This window comes from Schistocerca gregaria, chromosome 1, assembly GCF_023897955.1.
Source record: "Schistocerca gregaria isolate iqSchGreg1 chromosome 1, iqSchGreg1.2, whole genome shotgun sequence".
NCBI lineage: Eukaryota > Metazoa > Arthropoda > Insecta > Orthoptera > Acrididae > Schistocerca > Schistocerca gregaria.
In genome coordinates this window covers 1,158,257,955-1,158,280,410 of record NC_064920.1, presented here as the reverse complement: position 1 = coordinate 1,158,280,410, position 22,456 = coordinate 1,158,257,955, and the positions used below count along the sequence as shown (strand labels likewise).

At 43.5% G+C, this 22,456-nt stretch overlaps 1 protein-coding gene and 1 pseudogene across 1 annotated transcript in view; one reads left to right on the top strand and one right to left on the bottom strand.

Moving 5' to 3' along the window:
* Window positions 1–22,456, bottom strand: part of LOC126284072 (serine/arginine repetitive matrix protein 2) — a 1,302,087-nt gene that overhangs the window by 1,044,126 nt on the left and 235,505 nt on the right. The window lies entirely within an intron of this gene.
* LOC126287637 (5S ribosomal RNA) lies at window positions 1,222–1,339 on the top strand (annotated as a pseudogene).

Genomic DNA, 22,456 nt, shown 5'->3' with positions numbered 1-22,456 from the left:
TGACACACCGGTGTCAATGTGTTCTTTTTTCCATTTCCAGGAGTGTAACTTATAAATTTCAGAAGGAATTATTGTTGTGTAAATGTATGCTTCTTATCAATGATTTATAAATTTATGTTTTTAAATTCAACTGACTGAAGGATTTATTTTAAACGTCCGCTTGGACGTACAATTTTAGATAAGTGTAATTAATTTTTAGTTCTAATAAATGTCTGAAAGTGTCAGTCTGCCTTTTGACACCCAGTCTTCGCTCCACTGCCCACTTAGTACACCATACAAGAAACTGATTGCAAGACGCTTTCCCCTACCTGCAAGTGTTACTTCCTTACCCTACAGATTCGATGAAAGAAAGTATAATTTGATAGCAGAACTGATGTACATATTAAACTTGGTTCTATAAGTCAGCTTGGTTCAATTAAGCGTGAGGAAACAACTCAGTCTGATCGAGAACTTATTTTTATGACTAAACACTTTTTTTATTCTTTTTTATATACAGTGACTTAAACAATCGTAACGAAGATAGTCAATATAAACCATTCTACGAACAGACATATGCATAATGTAAGATCCTTAGGATATTTTACTGTCCACAATGCTGACATTCTGTGAGTTTTTGTGTTAATTCTGAACAGAAATAACTATTGTTGGCTGTCTGGTCAATGTTCCCCAAAAACAAAATAAATAGGCCTGCTTGGCTAACAAAAAATCACATGGTGAAAGACGTCGAATATCTCGCGTAAACGTATCTCGAAAGTATCACTAAACCTATTGCCGGCACGGTAGCTCAGCGTGTTCGGTCAGAGGGCAGCTCGCCGTCTGTACTAATAAACTGAGTAAAAGAATCAACGATCAACTTGAACGGATGTCTTGTGACGTCCGCCCAGACCAAACGCAACAAACAGCACCGAACAAAAAGTAAAAAAAGAAAAGTGGGCAGAGCGCCAGCTTGTCACACCGGGGGGCGAAGGTTCGATTCCCGGCTGGGGCGGAGATTATCCGCTCAGGGACTGGGTGTCTGTGTCGTCTTCACCATCATTTCATCCTCATCAACGGGCAAGTCGCCGCAGTGGCTCCATTTCAAAAGACTTGCACAAGGCGATCAGATCTACCCGCCGGGAGGCCCTCGCCAAACGACATTCCGTTTCGCCTTCGTATACTAGATGCAGGTAAGTGATTTGCTCGATCAGTGGTTGATTAATACAACCCCATGATTTATACTAGGCCAACGGCCTTGCCGCAGTGGTAACACCGGTTCCCGTCAGATCACCGAAGTTAAGCGCTGTCGGGCTGGACTAGCACTTGGATGGGTGACCATCCAGTCTGCCGAGCGCTGTTGGCAAGCGGGGTGCACTCATATGAGGCAAACTGAGGAGCTACTTGATTGAGAAGTACACTGACATACGGCCGGGAGAGAGGTGTGCTGACCACATGCCCCTCCATATCCGCATCCAGTGACGCCTGTGGCCTGAGGATAACACGGTGGCCGGTCGGTACCGTTGGGCCTTCATGGACTGTTTGGGAGGAGTTTATACTTTATACTGGACGGCAAATGTCCAACAGAAAGTAATATCGAATGTGCTTCATTGTATGAAATACTTGCTCCTCTTGGAAGCCTTTATATAGGCAGCCTGCAACTGAGTTAGGATGGCCACGTGACTATTTTAGCCGTTTAGTAGTGTAGATACATGCGTGTTAGGGAAAAGCTATCGTTTGCACCAAAATAACTGGTGCGTAACCTAACTGTTTTTTTTCATTCATGAGATCCAGGAGGTAGTAACAGACAACGGAGTTCAGGTTAGTACAGTATTAGTCGACTTTTAAAAAGCCTCCAGTACAATCCTGCTCCGCCATATCACCTAATAACTATATTCGACATTCGGATTATCAGATCAAATTTTTGACTTGACTGAAAATGTCCTCTAGTAGAGTGTAAATACTGTACGGAAGTGTGTGCGTGATCCGCTCTGTGCAGACAGAGAGGTGTATGTTGTAAGTGTGTTTTCTGTCCAACGCCACCCGCACCTTCGATTGCCTGTCCTTTTAACTGAGCCTCTGTTTCTTTTTGTGTCTCTCATTACATGATGGGAAATCTCTCAGTATCGGTTTTTAACATTATATAAAACAAACGTTATATAAAAATAAACGCTAAATGTACGTTACGCCAGCCGGAGTGGCCGAACGGTTCTAGGCGCTTCAGTCCGGAACCGCGCTGCTGCTACGTTCGCAGATTCGAATCCTGCCTCTGGCATGGATGTGTGTGAAGTCCTTAGGTGAGTTAGGTTTAAGTAGTTCTAAGTCTAGGGGACTCATGACCTCAGCTGTTAAGTCCCATAGTGCTCAGAGACATTTGAACCATTTTGCACGTTACGTATGTATGTGTTGGTTGGTGCGTCACACGGTGCAATGCTTCTTACCACTATGCAATGTCAAGCGAGGCTTCTTGCATGTATGAAACTGTACGACGAGACCTCTCTATGTGGTTCTTAATAGGAAGACAACGCCAGAAGTGAAAGTAGCTGGCGGCATACCTCAAGCTAGTGTAGGACCACTGCTGCTCACCTTGTAATTAATGACGTGACAGATAACGTCTCTAGGTTCCTCAGGCTGTTCACAGACGATGTAGTTGTGTATAGGAATGTAACACTGCAAGAAAATTCTCAGGAAATACAGAAACACTTGGTGCTAATCTGTGCCTGGTCCAACAAATTAGCAGTTGATTATAAACATATAATAAGCATAAATAGATGAAAACTTCTCCGGCCCTGTGGCCGAGCAGTTCTAGGCGCTTCAGGCTGGAACCGCGCTGCCTCTATGGTCGCAGGTTCGAACTCTACCTCGGGCATGGATGTGTGTGATGTCTTTAGGTTAGTTAGGTTTAAGTAGTTCTAAGTTCTAGGGGAGTGATGACGTCAGATGTTAAGTCCCATAGTGCTTAGAACCATTTGAACCAACGAAAACTTCGTTACCCAGAAATAATTTTTAGTGGTGGAATGTCCACTGACTTGAAGAACGTCCCGGCAGATTATATATTTGTGCCAGATCAGGACTGGAACCCCAGACCTTCACTTTTCGTGACCAAGTGTTATAATGCGCCATCCATGGACGACTCACAATACACCCAACACAGTTACACTTCCGCCAGCACCTCGTACCTTCGTAACTTCACAATTCTCCGGCATACCTTACGAGACCAACGAAGAAAGGGTATTGTGAGAAATATTTTAACCGCTTCAAGTGAGTCCTTTTTTATCTTCTTTTTGCTCAAGAATTTCAGTGATGCTTTGAGATGTCCGCGCGGGAATGATGATGAAAGAATGTTGAAGAAACAGACAGAACGATGGCAAAAAAATGTTTAGCGTACATCCACGAAGATCACGGGGTCTCGCGTACGATTCCCATTCTTCGTTCGGGGACCAGATAGGCGTTTATTCAAAAGGTTCGAATGGCTCTAAGCACTATGGGACTCAACATCAGAGGTCATCAGTCCCATAGACTTAGAACTACGTAAACCTAACTAACCTAAGGACATCACACACATCCATGCCCGAGGCAGGATTCGAACCTGCGACCGTAGCAGCAGCGTGGTTGCGCAGTGAAGCGCCTAGAACCATTCGGCCACAGAGGCCGGCTGCGCGTTTATTGTCGTAATACCTTTATCTAACATTCACCACAAACATGCAAAAGTCGCCAATTGGGGTCGAATAGAACGACTTGTGCCACTAAAATAATTGCGTGGGTTCCGCAGCCAGAGCTAGTTGACGTAAGAATTTTGTGTGTGTCCTGCCTCTTCGTACTGAAACAACTACACTGAAGAAACCAGCGTTCCGGTCACGGTTACAGCAGCCTTCTTCTGGATCAACTGATGTGCTTCAACTGTACGGAGTTGCTCATATTTTGTCGTTGTTGCTTACCGAGCATGACGTTACGTCAGAATTTTAAAAAGGTCTTAGTTATGATTGGTCACTTTAGGCTGCGTACAGCGTTTGTCGTCAGTGGGTACAACCATAAATCGATGCCGACAGCCATGGCAAGAAACAAAAGGAAGCGAGCCAGACAAGGAATCGACGAACTGAAGCCAGCAGCGCGCTTACCTTACGTGAAAAATGTCACTGACTGGATTGGTAAACTTCTTCAACGGGTTGGTATCTAGCCCGTCTGCCACAGCAGCCCCACGTTCCAGGATGTGCTAGGCTCCACGAAGGACAAGATAGATGCTTTACACACTGGACGCGTGTTTTTTTTGTTTTTGTTTTTTTGTTTTTTGTTTTTGGTCATCAGTCTACTGACTGGTTTGATGCAGCCCGCCACGAAATCCTTTCCTGTGCTAACCTCTTCATCTCAGAGTAGCACTTGCAACCTACATCCTCAATTATTTGCTTGACGTATTCCAATCTCTGTCTTCATCTACAGTTTTTGCCCTCTACAGCTCCCTCTAGTACCATGGAAGTCATTCCCTCATGTCTTAGCAGATGTCCTATCATCCTGTCCCTTCTCCTTATCAGTGTTTTCCACATATTCCTTTCCTCTCCGATTCTGCGTAGAACCTCCTCATTCCTTACCTTAACAGTCCACCTAATTTTCAACATTCGTCTATAGCACCACACCTAAATTCTTCGATTCTCTTCTGTTCCGGTTTTCCCACAGTCCATGTTTCACTACCTTACAATGCTGTACTCCAGACGTACATCTTCAGAAATTTCTTCCTCAAATTAAGGCCGGTATTTGATATTAGTAGACTTCTTTTGACCAGAAATGTCTTTTTTGCCATAGCGAGTCTGCTTTTGATGTCCTCCTTGCTCCGTCCGTCATTGGTTATTTTACTGCCTAGGTAGCAGAATTCCTTAACTTCATTGACTTCGTGACCATCAATCCTGAAGTTAAGTTTCTCGCTGTTCTCATTTCTACTACTTCTCATTACCTTCGTCTTTCTCCGATGTACTCTCAAACCATACTGTGTACTCATTAGACTGTTCACTCCGTTCAACAGATCATTTAATTCTTCTTCACTTTCACTCAGGATAGCAATGTCATCAGCGAATCGTATCATTGATATCCTTTCACCTTGTATTTCAATTCCACTCCTGAACCTTTCTTTTATTTCCATCATTGCTTCCTCGATGTACAGACTGAAGAGTAGGGGCGAAAGGCTACAGCCTTGTCTTACACCCTTCTTAATACGAGCACTTCGTTCTTGATCGTCCACTCTTGTTATTTCCTCTTGGTTGTTGTACATACTGTATATGACCCGTCTCTCCCTATAGCTTACCCCTACTTTTTTTCAGAATCTTGAACAGCTTGCACCATTTTATATTGTCGAACGCTTTTTCCAGGTCGACAAATCCTATGAAAGTGTCTAGATTTTTCTTTAGTCTTGCTTCCATTATTAGCCGTAACGTCAGAATTGCCTCTCTCGTGCCTTTACTTTTCCTAAAGCCAAACTGATCGTCACCTAGCGCATTCTCAATTTTCTTTTCCATTCTTCTGTATATTATTCTTGTAAGCAGCTTCGATGCATGAGCTGTTAAGCTGATTGTGTGATAATTCTCGCACTTGTCAGCTCTTGCCGTCTTCGGAATTGTGTGGATGATGCTTTTCCGAAAGTCAGATGGTATGTCGCCAGACTCATATATTCTACACACCAACGTGAATAGTCGTTTTGTTGCCTCTTCCCCTAATGATTTAAGAAATTCTGATGAAATGTTATCTATCCCTTCTGCCTTATATGACCGTAAGTCCTCCAAAGCTCTTTTAAATTCCGATTCTAATATTGGATCCCCTATCTCTTCTAAATCGACTTCTGTTTCTTCTTCTATCACATCAGACAAATCTTCACCCTCATAGAAGCTTTCAATGTATTCTTTCCAACTATCTGCTCTGCATTTAACAGCGGAATTCCCGTTGCACTCTTAATGTTACCACCGTTGCTTTTAATGTCACCAAAGGTTGTTTTGACTTTCCTGTATGCTGAGTCTGTCCTTCCGACAGTCATATCTATTTCGATGTCTTCACATTTTTCCTGCAGCCATTTCGTCTTAGCTTCCCTGCACTTCCTATTTATTTCACTCCTCAGCGACTTGTATTTCTGCATTCCTGATTTTCCCCGAACATGTTTGTACTTCCTCCTCTCATCAATCAACTGAAGTATTTCTTCTGCTACCCATGGTTTCTTCGCAGCTACCTTCTTTGTACCTACCTTTTCCTTCCCAACTTCTGTGATGGACCTTTTTAGAGACGTCCATTCCTCTTCAACTGTGTTGCCTACAAGGTGGAATGTCACTGTGGAGAAGTGTACATCGGTGTAACCGGAAGGTGGATAGAAAAGCGCCATTGGGGAAGTTCTGCCGCTTGGTACAAGTCGTTATATTTGACTCCTTTTGGCGATCTGTGTATGTTTGTGATGGAAATGAAGGTATTAGGATAAGACACGCACACTCAGCCCCCTAACGAAGAAAATTTGTGAGCCAGCGGGGAACCGTAGTCGAGAGCCCGTGAAGATGTGCGTTACGTTCCTTCGGGGCAGCACACCAAGTCTGCAGTGTGTAAGTAGGCTGTTTAGGTCTTTTTATTTGTAACACCACCTCTGTATGAAAATCAGTGGCTGTGCCGTGTGTAGTCTGTGGCTGGTTGGCATTGTTGTAATACTCGCCATTGTAGCGTTGGGCAGTTGGCTGTTAGCGGCGCGTAGCGTTGCGCAGTAGGAGGTGAACCGCCAGCAGTGGTGGGTTTGGGGAGAGGGATGGCGGAGTTTTGAAATTTGTAAGAATAGATGTCATGAACTGCTATATATATTATGACTGTTAAGGTAAATACATTGTTTGTTTTCTATTAAAATCTTTCATTCGCTAACTATGCCTATCAGTAGTTAGTGGCTTCTGTAGTTTGAATCTTTTATTTAGCTGGCAGTAGTGGCGCTCGCTATATTGCAGTAGTTCGAGTAACGAAGATTTTTGGTGAGGTAAGTGATTTGTGAATCGTATAGGTTAATGTTAGTCAGGGCCATTCTTTCGTACGGATTTTTGAAAGTCAGATTGCGCTGCCCTAAAAATATTGTGTGTCAGTTTAAGCACAGACTTGTATAATTTTTCTAAGGGGACGTTTGAAGTGGCCGAACACCGGCAAGAAGAAACCTGCATACTGGCCAAGCAGGCATGTGTGACGAAATGCAAGATCAGAGACACCATAGAAATAATAAAGCGTTCTAACATGATGAACAGAGTGGATCTATTTCTAGAGGTTTTCCCCCTCCTGTCTGCCAGCCTGCTGGAGTCCAACAGGCTGCACCCACATGTGATGCGACCGCTACAGGCAACTCGTCGCCGCCGTCCGGCCTGCGCCCAGTACGAGGAAAAACAGGAGTCCACGCCTCATTCGCCGATGAGCACCAGTCACGGCAGAGAATGCAGGAAGCATTAGACAACAGCAGACCCCCACTCCCTCCACCGTGGCAACCTGTTACAATAAAGTTCCAGCTCCTTCCGCCTGAAATGACCAATCATAACAACGACATTTAAAATTTTTTACGTAGCATCACACTCAGTAAGCAGCAGTGACTAAATACACTACTGGCCATTAAAATTGCTACACCACGAAGAAGACAAACAGCAGTTAACCGGCGTTGCCTGGTGAAACGTTGTTGTGATGCCTCGTGTAAGGAGGAGAAAGGCGTACCAGTCATGTTTCCGACTTTGATAAAGGTGGGAATGTAGCCTATCGCTTTTGCGGTTTATCGCATCGCGACATTGCTGCTCGCGTTGGTCGAGATCGAAAGCAAAATATAGAATCGGTGGGTTCAGAACGTTAATACGGAACGCCGTGCTGGATCCCAACGGCCTCGCATCACTAACACTCGAGATGACAGACATCTTCTGCGCATGGCTGTAAAGGATCGTGCAGCCACGTCTCGATCCCTGAGTCAACAGACAAGACAACAACCATCTGCACGAACCGTTCAACGACGTTTGAAGCAGCATGGACTTTCAGCTCGGAGACATGACTGCGATTACCCTTGACGCTGCATGACAGACAGGAGCGCCTGCAATGGTGTACTCAGCGACGAACCTGGATGCACGAATGGCAAAACGTCATTTATCGGATGGATCCATGTTCTGTTTACAGCATCATGATAGTCGCATACGTGTTTGGCGACATCGTGGTGAACGCACATTGGAAGCGTGTACTCTTCATCGCCATACTGGCGTATCACTGGGCGTGATGGTACGGGGTGGCATTGGTTACACGTCTCTGTCACCGCTTGTTCGCATTGGCGGAACTTTGAACAGTGGACGTTACATTTCAGATGTGTTGCAACCCAGGCTCTAACCTTCATTCGATGCCTGGGAAACCCTACATTTCAGCAGGATAATTCATGACCACATGTTACAGGTCCTGTACAGGCCTTTCTGGATACAGATATGTTCGACTGCTGCCCTGGCCAGCACATTCTCCAGATCTCTTAGCAACTGAAAACTTCTGGTCAACAGAGGCCGAGCAACTGGCTCTTTACAAAACGCCAGTCACTACCCTTGATGAACTGTGGTGTCGTGTTGAAGCTGCATGGGTAGCTGTACCTGTAAATGCCATCCAAGCTCTGTTTGACTCAATGCCCAGTCGTATCAAGGCCATTATTACGGCCAGAGGTGGTTGTTCTGGGTACTGATTTCTCAGGATCTATGCAACCAAATTGCTTGAAAATGTAACCACATGTCAGTTCTAGTATAATATATTTGTCCAATGAATACCCATTTATCATCTGCATTTCTTCTTGGTGTAGTAATTTATTGGCCAGTAGTGTGTAAGCGACTCTACACAGTTAAAGCACATTAGTAGGCCCAGAAAAAGGCCATTCTAACCTTGGCTGTTACGTTGGTTTCTCCAATATAATTGTTTATGTTATTACGACCCTCAGAAACCCTTTATGTCAAATTACCAATAATACGATACGATCATTTCCTTTGAGCTTAGTCTATAGAGTAGCTGCTCGCGATAAGCAAAGGTCTCCGCTTCGGGTCTCAGTCCGACATAGTCACACAGTTTGCGAGGAAGAAACGTCCACATCATAAACTAGCACAGAGAGCTGCATCAAACCAGTCTTAGTACTGACGACCACAACAAAAATAAGTTTGGGTCAGGTATAAGTGATGGCGGATGGGTGTAACCACAAAGCCATAATCAACACCGCATGGTGCAGTAAGGGTTTTGTACAGCCGTGATAGGGTCTCTGGGATACCGTTACATTTTCCGTTTGTTTTCTGTCTTTTTTCTTGTGTGGGCCAAGCCAGGTCCATAGAGCGGGACTGGGAGACAAACGGCCCCTGCGCTGTGGTGGGTGGCGGAGCACAGGTTGCCGCAGCGGGGGGCCGGCGGGGTCGCGGCCTTGAACCCTGAGGGCCGAGGCTGCGACACGCGCGGCCTCTGGTAGCGGCCTTCCCAACCAAGGACGTCAGCGCCGCCCGAGTCCGGCTCCTGGTCCGCCAGGGCGGCATTGTTCTCTGTCCGTCATGTGTTTACATGCCCAAAGCTATAGCGGGCGTTACACTGTGGTATAGAGGCAGCTAGTAATAACTTAATTGGGATAAATAACCAGTAACTGAGAAATTGCAGTTGATGGTATAACCATTTACCTCCACTTTAAAAGTTTTGAAAACATTTTTGGAGAAATCCGGCGATCACATCCTAATAACGGAAATTAATCCAGATGGCAAGGAATGTTTACTACACTACTGGCCATTAAAATTGCTGCAATAAGAAGAAATGTAGCTGATAAACGGGTATTCATTGGACAGATATGTTAAACTAGAACTGACATGTGATTACATTTTCACGCAATTTGGCAGCAGAGATCCTGAGAAATCAGTCCCTAATACAGCCTCCTGTGGCCGTAATAACGGCACTGATACGCCTGGGCATTGAGTCGAACAGAGCTTTGATGGAGTGAACAGGTACAGCTGCCCTTGCAGCTTCAACACGATACCACAGTTCATCAAGAGTAGTGACTGGCGTATTGTGACGAGCCAGTTGCTCGGCCACCATTCAAATGGTTCAAATGGCACTGAGCACTATGGGACTCAACTGCTGTGGTTATCAGTCCCCTAGAATTTAGAACTACTTAAACCTAACTAACCTAAGGACATTACACACATCCATGCCCGAGGCAGGATTCGAACTTGCGGCCGTAGCAGTCGCACGGTTCCGGACTGCGCGCCTAGAACCGCGAGACCATCGCGTCGGCCACCATTGACCAGACGTTTTCAGTTAGTGAGAGATCTGGAAAATGTACTGGTCAGGGCAGCAGTCGAACATTTTCTGTATCCATAAAGGTCCGTACAGGACCTGCAACATGCGGTTGTGCATTATCCTGCTGAAATGTAGGGTTTCCCAGGGATCGAATGAAGAGGATGTAACACAACTGAATTGTAACGTCCACTGTTCAATTTGCCGACAATGCGAACAAGAGGTGACCGAGACGTGTAACCAACGGCACCCCATACCATCACACTGGGTGATACACCAGTATGGTGATGACGAATACACGCTTCCTATGTGCGTTTACCGCGATGTCTCCAAACACGGATGCCACCATCATGATGTTGTAAACAAAACCTGGATTCATCCGAAAAAAGTCGTTTTGCCATTCGTGCACCCAGGTTCGTCGTTGAGTACACCATCGCAGGCGCTCCTGTCTGTGATGCAGCATCAAGGGTAACCGAAGCCATGGTCACCGAGCTGGTGGTCCGTGTTGCTGCAAACGCCGTCGAACTGTTCGTACTGATGGTTGTTGTCTTGCAAACGTCCCCATCTGTTGACTCAGAGATCGAGACGTGGCTGCACGATCCGTTACAGCCTTGCGGATAAGATACCTGTCATCTCGACTACTAGTGATCCGGGGCCGTTGTGATCCAGCACGGCGTTCCGTATTAACGTCCTGAACCCACCGATTCTATATTCTGCTAACAGTCATTGAATCTCGACCAACGCGAGCAACAATGCCGCGATATGATGAACCGTGATCGCGATAGGCTACAATCCAGCCTTTATCAAAGTCGGAAACGTGATAGTACGCATTTCTCCTCCTTACACGAGGCATTGCAACAACGTTTCACCAGACAAAGCCGGTCAACTGCTGTTTGTGTATAAGAAATCGGATGTAAACTTTCGTCATGTCAGCACGTTGTAGGTGTCGCCACCGGCGCCAACCTTGTGTGAATGCTCGGGAAAGCTAATCATTTGCATATCACAACATCTTCTTCCTGTGGGTTAAATTTCGCGTCTGCAGTACGTCATCTTTGTGGTGCAGTGTTTTTAATGGCCAGTTGTGTAAAAAGTTACCAGTTTCGATCATCCAGTGTTCTTCTTCAGAACTTCAACCATACTCGTGGTCAATGCCCACGGTGCAGGAACCGCTTAATAGAAAATAAATCATTTTAATTACTTTCCATAACGTGCACCATGTATTTAAGAAGTACACAGTTCGGTATCATCATAACGTGATCTCGGATATTCTGGTTTCCTCAGACTTCTCGGGCAAAGTTGTCGGCAGCCTTATGTGAATAGTTAGCTGCCTGAATGTTCCATGCCTCATAATTACGAAATCTTGCTATGACACCGAATAGTTTTCGAGGTGTAGTGCATCTTGTCAGTGGATAGCAACTCATTTCGTAAGACCTTTTTCATGCTTACAGTGTTTTATACTGAACTATGTTCAGCGTCTCCTTCCCCTCTCTTACAGGCACACACACACACACACACACACACACACACACAAACACACACACACACTCGTGCTACATCTACATCTACATTTTTATTCAGCAAGCCACCCAACAGTATGTGGCGGAGGGCACTTTACGTACCACTGTCATTACCTCTCTTTCCTGTTCCAGTCTCGTATGGTTCGCGGGAAGAACGACTGTCTGAAAGCCTCCGTGCGCGCTCTAATCTCTCTAATTTTACATTCGTGATCTCCTCGGAAGGTATAAGTAGGGGGAAGCATATATTCGATACCTCATCCAGAAACGCACCTTCTCGAAACCTGGCGAGCAAGCAACACCGCGATGCAGAGCGCCTCTCTTGCAGAGTTTGTCACTTGAGTTTGTTAAACGTCTCCGTAACGCTATCACGGTTACCAAATAACCCTGTGACGAAACGCACCGCTCTTCTTTGGATCTTCTCTATCTCCCCCGTCAACCCGATCAGGTACGGATCCCACACTGACGAGCAATACTCAAGTATAGGTCGAACGAGTGTTTTGTAAGCCACCTCCTTTGTTGATGGACTACATTTTCTAAGGACTCTCCCAATGAATCTCAACCTGGTACCCGCCTTACCAACAATTAATTTTATATGATCATTCCAAAAAAATGGTTCAAATGGCTCTGAGCACTATGGAACTTAACATCTGTGGTCATCAGTCTACTAGAACTTAGAACTACTTAAACTTAACTAACCTAAGGACATCACACACATCCATGCCCGTGGCAGGATTCGAACCTGCGACCGGAGCAATCGCGCGGTTCCGGACTGAGCGCCTAGAACCGCTAGATCACCGCGGCCGTCTAAATGATCATTCCACTTCAAATCGTTCCGCACGCATACTCCCAGATATTTTATAGAAGTAACTGCTACCAGTGTTTGTTCCGCTATCATATAATCATACAATAAAGGATCCCTCTTTCTATGTATTCGCAATACATTACATTTGTCTATGTTAAGGGTCAGTTGCCACTCCCTGCACCAAGTGCCTATCCGCTGCAGATCTTCCTACATTTCGCTACAATTTTCTCATTCTGCAACTTCTCTGTATACTACAGCATCATCCGCGAAAAGCCGCATGGAACTTCCGACACTATCTACTAGGTCATTTATATATATTGTGAAAAGCAATGGTCCAATAACACTCCCCTGTGGCACACCAGAGGTTACTATAACGTCTGTAGACGTCTCTCCATTGATAACAACATGCTGTGTTATGTTTGCTAAAAAACTTCGAAATTTTTCTCTTGGAGTGGATGGAATTGTCTAGCAAATACGATTTCCGTTTCTGTCTGAGGTTCATTTTGTTGTCCATTTAACTATTAACATCATTCGGTAAGCGGTCAAAAATTTACATGGCTGAATACCTCCCTCTTCTCGGTGCCACACGAAATCTGACTGAAGCTTAGTGTAAATCTTTCAGAATTAATGTTACTTTGTATCTACCCTGTGATCAATGTTCAAAACAACTTTATAAGGGAATGGATGTATTGTGGACGAGAACGCCGCAATCACGATGCATTACTCACTCATGAAGTTTAGCGTGGTACAGTATAAAACACTGCATACATGGAAAATAACTTAAGGGAACATGCAAATGATCAGGGCGTGTTGTCTTCTTTTCCACTGAAAAGACACACTGTAACAATAAAACTGTTCCACATCTTAGCAAGAGTACCTATTTACGACAAATGGAACATGTAAATAGCTAACTAACTAAGGATACTCTGCCATTCCCAATAATGCAAGAGCCGACAAGTGCTATAATTATCGCACAGCCAGCTTAATAGCTCATTCATCCAAGTTGCTGACAAGAATAATATACAGAAGAAGGAAAACAAAATTGTGGATCTATCAGACGTCGATCAGTTTGCTTTTAGGAAAGCTAAAAACACGGTAGCTGCAGTTCTGACGTTGTGGTTGTATATGGACGCAAAACTGAAGAAAAATCAAAACACGTTCATAGGATTCGTCCACCTGAAAAAAGCGTTCCACAGTGTAAAATTGTGCAATATATTCGAAATCCTGAGTAAACTAGGGGTAAGCTATTGGGAAAGACGGGTAATACACAATATGTTCAAGAACCAAGGGGGAACATTAAGACTAGAAGATCAAGAAAGAAATGCACAGATTGAAAAGGTTGTAAGAAAGGCTGTAATCTTTCACCCCTACTGTTCAATCTATACATCGAAGAAGCAATGAGGGAAATAAAAGAAAGATTCAAGAGTGGGACTAAAATTCATTGTGAAAGGATATTAATCATAAGATTAGCTGGTGACTTTGCTACCCTCAGTGAAAGCGAAGAAGGACTGCAGGATGTTTTGAATGGAATGAACAGTATAATGAGCACAGAACTTGAGCTGACAGTAAACAGAAGGAAGGCGAAAGTGATGAGAACTAGTCGAAATGAGAACAGCGAGAAACTTAACGTTAGGCCAAATGGTGACGAAGTAAGTGAAGTTAAGGAATTCTGCTACCTGGGCAGCGAAATAACCAGCGACGGTCGGAGCAAGGATGGCATAAAAAGCAGATTAGCACTGGCATTGACAAACAGTATCAAACACGGACCTCAAACTTGAGGAAAACATTTTTGAGAATATACATTTCCAGCACAGCATTGCGCGGCAGTGAGACGTGGATTGTGGGAAAATAGGAACAGAGGAGAGTAGAAACATCTGAAATGTGGTGATGAAGAAGAATGTTGAAAATTAGGTAGACTGATAACGGTAAAGAATGAGGAGGTTCTCCGCAGAATTGGCAGGGAAAGGAATATATGGAAAACACTGACAAGGAGAAGGGACTGGATGACAGGACACCTATTAAGACATCAGTGAATAACATCAGTGGTACTGGAGGGAGCTGTCGAGAGTGAAAACTATGGACTGAATACATTCAGCAAATACAAACATCATTATAAGCTTTGCATCACCTCGGTTCCGAGAGTTCAGGATCGTGTACAGATAATTAGAATAGAGATCAACATAAACATCATTTCCCCCCTTTTAAATGCTTATGAGAACCACACATTACATGTTGTGCCACTATACAGCGAGACCTTCAGATAGTGGTCCAGACTGCTGTACACACCGGTACCTCCAACACCAGTAGCACGTCCTTTTGCATTGATGCATGCCTGTATTCGTTGTGGGATACTATCCACAAGTTCATCAAGGCACTGTTGGTGCTGTTCGGACATGTCCGAAAGAACAGATACCATCTTCATATATACGTAGTTGAGGCTCACCTGGCCCCCTGCGCACTTCGTGAACTTTGTAGAAACTGCCACCAGTCTCTGCGTCAACGCAAGTTCGAGTAATCATAAACTGTGCTCGGCCTACTCCGAGTTGGATAGTAACTTAGTATGGTCCTAGAGGTTGGGGGCAATTGTCTTCCTTCGATTTGTAAATTTAATTACCCAGCTAATTACATGGGGTCTTACAGTTTAGTGTGGAGTCCAAATCAAGATGCAACAGCTGTCAAGATAATAAATCATTGTCAGTTGAGAGTGAGGCAGGGGACTGAATCAAGTACTTTGAAAAGATACACACTTTTCACTGTACCATACGTGGAGTTTTCTTCCCACTACAGCAACAGTTGGAGAGTAGTAATTGGCCTCTGTCAACTGTGTAGGATCTAATTCTGCAGGCCACTTTCTACGACTACACATTACTGTAACGCACTGGAGGGGCGAACACTGACTTGGTTCTGTCTGAGGCTGTTCGTTGTCGTTTCCACTGGCCACTTTGATGGTTATTTCACATATTCATCTAGTCGTCCACTGACCTGGGCTAACCAGCCAAAAAATGTAGTTCTGAATGCACAGTTTGTTCAACTTTTACAGTTATTATTTAAAAAAAAAATGCGTGAAAGCAATGCAATTGAAGGGAGTCATCTCAAAGTAAACATCTAAAAATTTGATATAGTGTGAGTGCTCAAGCTACTTCTGCTACCGATAGTAAAACAATAGTGTTCTAACGGTACTCAAACGACAAAACAAAGAACGCAAAGCACAACTTAATAGCACACCTGATTATCTCTGTCTCAAGTAGCCACGAAAGCTATGGAAGAAGCTAAGAGTCATGTAATGGAAGTTAGATCTACTTCTAAAAAGTATATTTATTTATTCTAAAACTGAAGAATATGAGTCAAAAAGTTATTTTTCAACAGAACGTTTAGTTTTACTTTTATGAAACAGAAGTTAATTGCATTAACTCTGCTCTTAGCAAAAGCTGATTTTGCTATTCAATTTCAGGAAGTATTATAAAAATGTTGGCAGTGAAAGCTACAACTAATCTATTTTTCGCAGAATCTGATTTTACTCTAAAATTGAGCAAATAATTAACAGACTTGGAGAGCGAAAGGACTAAATGAGTTCACCTGTAAATCAGTTGAACCAACTGGCTGATATTTACACCTAGGAGGATCAATATAGAAGGATGACTGTATGGAAGGAACAGCACAAGTATGTCATTATCTGTGCAGCTCGCTGATGAAAAAGAAAATTAAATCGAACTGGAGATACGTCAGCAATCTAGATTGCAGATAACGGATGTCTGTCACCTCCGATCCAAGAGGTGCAGCAACCACACATGGCCAACATCTTTCTTCTCTGCACAACTCGAACGTCCTCCATGAAAATTTCCTTCCTCCTGCTCAGTTACCACCCTCTCAAAAAATCACAGGTAGAATTCTGAATCTATGCCATTGTCAACGTGACAGCCAAAAATGGCACATAATTTTCGAAAAGTCGGGAAAAACACTGAAAACATTGCCCCTCCTTCATGCACCACACACTATTTCCTTTACGAAGTTGATAGCACAATGAAACCATGTTATTTCCGATGGGACAGTTCGTCGGCGCCCTACGTTATGCGAACCGACGCAATCTCATTAGCTGAATCCATATTTTGGAGCGAGAAACAAGAGGCACCGACCCCAACTATTTTACTGGAGCCGGGGCATCGATCCTCAAGATGCAACCAGAGAGAACCTTGGTTATTGTGCCCCAGAAGTGGCGGGGCAGTCCAATACTCAAAGAGACGGAAGTGCTGGGTGTTACGGACGCCAGAGTTAGACCGCCCACAAGGCAGGGATGGTTGAAGCGGTAATATTTACCGATGGCCTTCTCTGTCGCTAAAACAGGATCCTTAGGCCAACCGGTGACTGACAGGTGGATGTAAAGCTTCGCTCCTTCAACTCACAGTTAACAGACCTACAACTATAAATTGAATAATATGCTGATCGAAAAAATGAATCCATTTCGCATAGCGATATGTGACGGGCATGCCACACAACGTAACCATTAAAGTGGTCATGTACGAAGTTTGGTAAGCAGTGGCTTGAGGCGCCATATACTGCTAGATGCTTTGCTTCTGTTCCCGCTGCATTCTCTTCTGTGGGGCTTCCTTCGCTCCCAGACTAGCCTTTACGAAAGTGTTCGCGCGGGCAGGGACTAGAACCCTGGACCATTAGGTTAAAGAAAAAAATCTAATGCTCTACTGACTGAGCTACTCACTGCTTACGGTCCGGATAAGTTTATTTCTAACGGAACAACAGTTTTTACATAATTTTGATAATGGTTCTTTGCTCTCAGTTTCTGAAATACCGCATCACAACATTAATTTTGTCGTTCAAAATCGAGAACACTGTCTTCAACTAACATATCATCTGCACTTTCACTGCTATTGTCAGTCTGTCACTGCATCAAAATAAATCGCTTCCTCAAGCCACGCCAGAACTTCCTCTTCCTTTATTCTGCAGAGTACATCGTGTGAAACTGAAAATACGACAACCTGTCACAGCTACTCGTTTTGCTGTTAGAGCCGTAGTGATTTCAGAGGGAACCACCACAATAATTGTAAAACTAAATACACAAATTTATTTATTATCGCTATACTAAAACAGGACCGTTTTGTGTACCTAATACATGCCCAAAACAAGTCTTATAGGGACAGATTCAGTTACAACTTGAAAACAAAGACAATCACGCAATGTATGCAAAAATGAGTGCTACGTTTGTTCGTCTAACTGCAAAGATTCGCAACATATGACGTTGCTCTAGCTACAACCGCTACAGGGAAGTATCTACTGTTGATGTAAAGAGTGATTACAGACGTACCTATTACTCGTACGCCACGAAATGAGAAAATCCTAGGTGGCTTCAAAAGGAAAGGATAACGTTTTTACCTGCTCCTGCAATTCGAGGAATGTTAATACGAAATTTTTTTGACATCTATTCAGAAAGACTGAGAAGAAAAGTTATCCCATGATAATGAAAGTTCGACCTAACATTGTGGGAAAATGAATACATTTCTTAATGATTGTTTTCCAGCGTTATTTCACAACTTGTTGGATACCCTGGATTTGATCATGTAAGGATGTAATTTCAGCTCTTTGAGTCAAAAATGGAAAATCTTATTACTTTTTGAGTGTCGAATCAGGTGAATGGTGAAATTTATATAACGCTAAATGTAAGAAGTAAAATTATTATTAGTAGTATTATTATTTAGTCACATGCAAATTGAATACTAATAATGAAATACCGTTCGCTCTAGCCAGTTTCGGTTTCCTCCACGTATTAATGTGCAATGTCTGTGGCGTAGTATGGGCTGTAGCAAAGTCGAATGGTATGAGTGATGTACACGTGATTTTTGTTTCTTTTGTGTTTTGTTTGTAGGGCACGATGAAGAGACTGAAGAAGAAGCATGCTGGAGAGGGACGACGGGAGTGGTCCGAGACTGCAATGAGGCGAGCAGTTTCAAGTGGTTTGGACGGCAAAATGACCGAAAGGGCTGCTGCCGATCGGTTTAATGTTCTTAGAACTGTACGACAAGGCAGCTGAATGTCAGTTTTAGGGAATCAGCTCACATCTAAGACACCTAATATGGAGTTTTGCAAACAACATTTGAGGAAATTACGAAGAAATAGTTGTAGCACAAATGAGAGATTTTGATTCCACGTTAATGCCGACACCTATGACTGAGTTTCAAACGGTTTCTTACCGATTGACAGCAAATGTGGAACTGCCTCACAGATTTAACAGACAGTTTATCAGGTAAGGATTTCTGTCAAAAATGTGTGAAAAAACACCTAGAACTGACTTCCAGAAAACATCAGTCCACAACCCTAATGTGTTGTGTTAAGTTCATTCAACTTCAAGTCGAACGTTTTTTTAACCGGCTGTTTTTTATTGTCTTGTAGTTTGGATACGTCAACAGATAAATTTATTTGTTTACCACAGAAACACCGTTTTCATTCAAAAACCTACGTTTTGCTGTATGTCTCATACTGCTATTCTTAACAGCTCGAGCTGCAATCCCGGAAAATATTTTCAGCATGTGTTTTGCTTTAGTTCGAAATCTTTTTTTCTCCATTTATGTCAAAAAAATTTTCAAGTACATGTTTTGTGCAGTTATACCTTATTTCAAGCTAACAACAAAAGTAAAACTCTGAACATAGTTGCTAAGGTCCAGTGACCGTGTCAGAATTATATTAGAGCACATAAGCCCTCGGTCACAAGTTTGTAAAAAGTCTTGTTGTAACCCTTGTTCACTAAAGTACGAGCAGCCCTTAGCGGCTCGCCATCTTACTTACAACTATTCAAGACGTCGCCTTTTCGGCTTAGATCTTTTTTAATATGTGAATTGTAAGTACTGCATCTTTTTCCAGTCAGTACAAACTTTAATTTTATTAATGTATTATATACTTAATATGTTTTACAACAGTTGGTCTAATTCTGAAGACGACGCTCATAGTAGCGTCGAAACCTGATCAATTTTGGCTGGGTATGTGTGACCGAGGGCTTATTTGTTCTAATATAACAACAAAAGCTAAATACGAATCGTGGCTTAAGTGGATAGCTGCTGTTCCTCAACCTGTAAATATTTTGAGAAAAAGTAATTTATGTATACTTCTTGTCAAAATTAGTTTTTGGCTCACAACACATTTTCACGAACATTGAATCAGCGGTTCTGTTAATAGGTCATGTCATTAGGTTTGAACTTCTTCTTCTTCCGTATCCGGATGCACCAATTATATCTTCCCTTCCCAGTAATTAGCAACGTAGTTTGCTTTATCATTGACTTTCAAAATATAATCTTTAGTGCATGTCTTCCGAAGTAAGAGTGATTTCAGGTGTGCCGCAGGGGAGTGTCATAGGACCGTTGCTATTCACAATATACATAAATGACCTGGTGGCTGACATCGGAAGTTCACTGAGGCTTTTTGCAGATGATGCTGTGGTGTATTGAGAGGTTGCAACAATGGAAAATTGTACTGAAATGCAGAAGGATCTGCAGCGAATTGACGCATGGTGCACGGAATGGCAATTGAATCTCAATGTAGACAAGTGTAATGTCATGCGAATACATAGAAAGATAGGTCCCTTATCATTTAGCTACAAAATAGCAGGTCAGCAACTGGAAGCAGTTAATTCCATAAATTATCTGGGAGTACGCATTAGGAGTGATTTAAAATGGAATGATCATATAAAGTTGATCGTCGGTAAAGCAGATGCCAGATTGAGATTTATTGGAAGAATCCTAGGGAAATGCAATCCGACAACAAAGGAAGTAGGTTACAGTACGCTTGTTCGCCCACTGCTTGAATACTGCTCAGCAGTGTGGGATCCGCATCAGATAGGGGTGATAGAAGAGATAGAGAAGATCCAACGGAGAGCAGCGCGCTTCGTTACAGGATCATTTAGTAATCGCGAAAGCGTTACGGAGATGATAGATAAACTGCAGTGGAAGACTCTGCAGGAGAGACGCTCAGTAGCTCGGTACGGGCTTTTGTTAAAGTTTCGAGAACATACCTTCACCGAAGAGTCAAGCAGTATATTGCTCCCTTCTACGTATATCTCGCGGAGAGACCATGAGGATAAAATCAGAGAGATTAGAGCCCACACAGAAGCATACCGACAATCCTTCTTTCCACGTACAATATGAGACTGGAATAGAAGGGAGAACCGATAGAGGTACTCAGGGTACCCTCCGCCACACACCGTCAGGTGGCTTGCGGAGTATGGATGTAGATGTAGATGTAGATGTAGATCTTGGCAAATCAGTAGGTGGTCCAAGTCCTGTATTGCTCCGCATTCACACCTATCGCTATCACTGTAACCCCATTTAAATAGGTTTGATTTGCACCCAGTTACTCTAGTACGCAGCCGGTTTAATGACCTCCAAGTTGTAAAAGGTAGTTTAAATCCTGCAGATCCCTCCTCAAGTAGTTCCATTGTAGAGTGTGGCACCATTTCTTCCCAAAGAGATAGCCGCCTTGCGACGGGCTTAGTGGCGAGCTCTTCAGTAGTTTCAATGAAACTCCTGCGGGATTTCAGCCGGACACGTTGTTTTCGGTGCATATGCATCGGGTGTCGAGGATCATTCTTTTGTTTTGATCTTTCGATCTCGGGGCTACATGTCTGCGGATAGTGGGTGGTGCTATGCCGATGATGGGATAAATGATGTCTGTGGGAGTTGGTTTGAGGCATCCTGTGGCAATACGTACAGTTTCGTTTACGGCGACGTCAACTTGCTTAGTGCGAGCAGAGTTCCTCCAAACTGGCGCCGCAAATTCCGCTGCTGAGATACTCAGCACCAGACCCGTCGTGGGCAAAACATGTGGTTGAGCTCCCCACGATGAACCTGTTAGCTTCCGCAGTATGTTGTTCCTGGCACAGACCTTTTTTTTAATGTGACAGTGCTGCTTAAAAGTAAGTGCTCTGTCCAATGTTGCTCCCAGGTATTTTGGGCTGTTTGAATGTTTCAGCTCTTCCCCTGGCCACATGACTCGGAGTTTCCGTTTGGCTTGTTTGTTCCTAAGATGGAAGGCGGATACTTGAGATTTACTATGGTTTGGTTTGAGATTATTGCCGTCGTAATAGGTAGCAAGTTCTGTTAAGGCCCCTGTGAGATTCTCCTCCACTTGTTCAAAGGTTTTATCCTGTGTGGCCACTGCTGCATCATCAGCATATATGAACATTCGTGTCTGGTGGCTGATGGGAAGATCATTGGTATAGATGTTAAATAATATTGGAGCCAAGACACTACCCTGTGCAAGTCAATTTTTCTGTGTCCTCCATCGGCTGTTTTTAGATTGTAAGGTTACATAGTAGCGTCTGTTCTGTAGCATGCATATCACGAACATAGAAAGGGTGTAGTCCTTAGCGACATTATACACCTTCTGGGTAAGCAACTTATGGTCAACTGTGTCACATGCTGCACTGAGATCCAGGAATGCCACCCCAGTTACTTCTCTTCTCTGATAGCCGTCTTCGATGTACTGTGTGAGATTAAGGATTTGGCCACAGCATGATTTTCTTGGTAGAAATCCAGCTTGTTCGTTAATGAGGGCTTTGTCCACATAATCAGCTATGCGTTTGAGGATAATTCGCTCCAGAATTTCAAATAAATGACAAAGCAGTGAGACAAGCCGAAAATTTTTAGCTTCAGCTGGGTCTTTCCCTGTTTTTAGTAACGCAGTAACCCGAGCTTTCCTCCACAGTTTGGGAATTTGCATTCTTGTAATATAGTTATTCATTAGCTCTAGGATCCATGCTTGTACTCCCGGTCCAAAATGTTTAATTTTCTCAGATCTCAGATCATCGAGGTCAGCGGCCTTATTGTTTTTCAAATCGTTGATGGCATCTTGTAGCTCCTGAATGAAGAACGGGCGAGCTAGGAAGCTAATCTCCTCGTTCAGTTTTCTT